Source organism: Triticum dicoccoides, chromosome 3A, assembly GCF_002162155.2.
Source record: "Triticum dicoccoides isolate Atlit2015 ecotype Zavitan chromosome 3A, WEW_v2.0, whole genome shotgun sequence".
Classification (NCBI taxonomy): Eukaryota; Viridiplantae; Streptophyta; class Magnoliopsida; order Poales; family Poaceae; genus Triticum; species Triticum dicoccoides.
Window position 1 is genome coordinate 734,831,664 of NC_041384.1, and position 801 is coordinate 734,832,464.

An 801-nucleotide genomic window follows, 5' to 3' on the forward strand; every position below is an offset into this window, starting at 1 on the left:
AGGACCAGGCGATCAGAAAACGGAGGATAAATGCAGTGGAGTTTGACAAACAAGTACCTATGCTTTGTACAAAATACGATGAATAACTATTTTCTTTTTACATGTAGTATTTCTGTTTTTAGCTTCTACTGATTTCAGCACATCAAATTTATGCGCCCTCGAAAGATTGGCTTGTAATCATGCTTATAAAGTATGTTTAAATCCTTTCCTATCTGAGAATTCAGTTGTTTTAATTATCATCTCATATTGTGTGCTCTCACCATTCCATATCACACCTCGACAGCAGGAACATGACACTTCAGTAAAATTTATGCTCTATTCCATACATACACCCATTATAGTTTAGGTACTTCTACTGTTTGAAAATACTTGGCTGGAACATGGTAAAATACATGTGCATGCATTCTTTTGTACAAAATTATGTTCTATTCCACGTAGAAAGAAAGAAAAGAAATACTTATATTATGAAATGTACTAAACTGACCTGACCACATCCTTAAATCTGAAATAGGGACAAGAAACTAAGGAAGAAGGTGTGATCGAGAAAACAGAAAATGCAAGAGGATTTTATAGCAAACAAACAATACAAAGACCGGCACTCTGCTCAATGGCATGCCAGACAAAACAAACCAATAACTTTCATGACTGACTTGCAAATTGCCCTGAATGGTATCTCCAGAATTGATAACTCTATAGAAAGTGACTTTTTTTGTTTATATTTGGATTTATAATTTGTACTGTAGCAAAGAAGCGAATACGATGGATGACCTTGACTATTAAAATAAATCAGAATCCAAATAG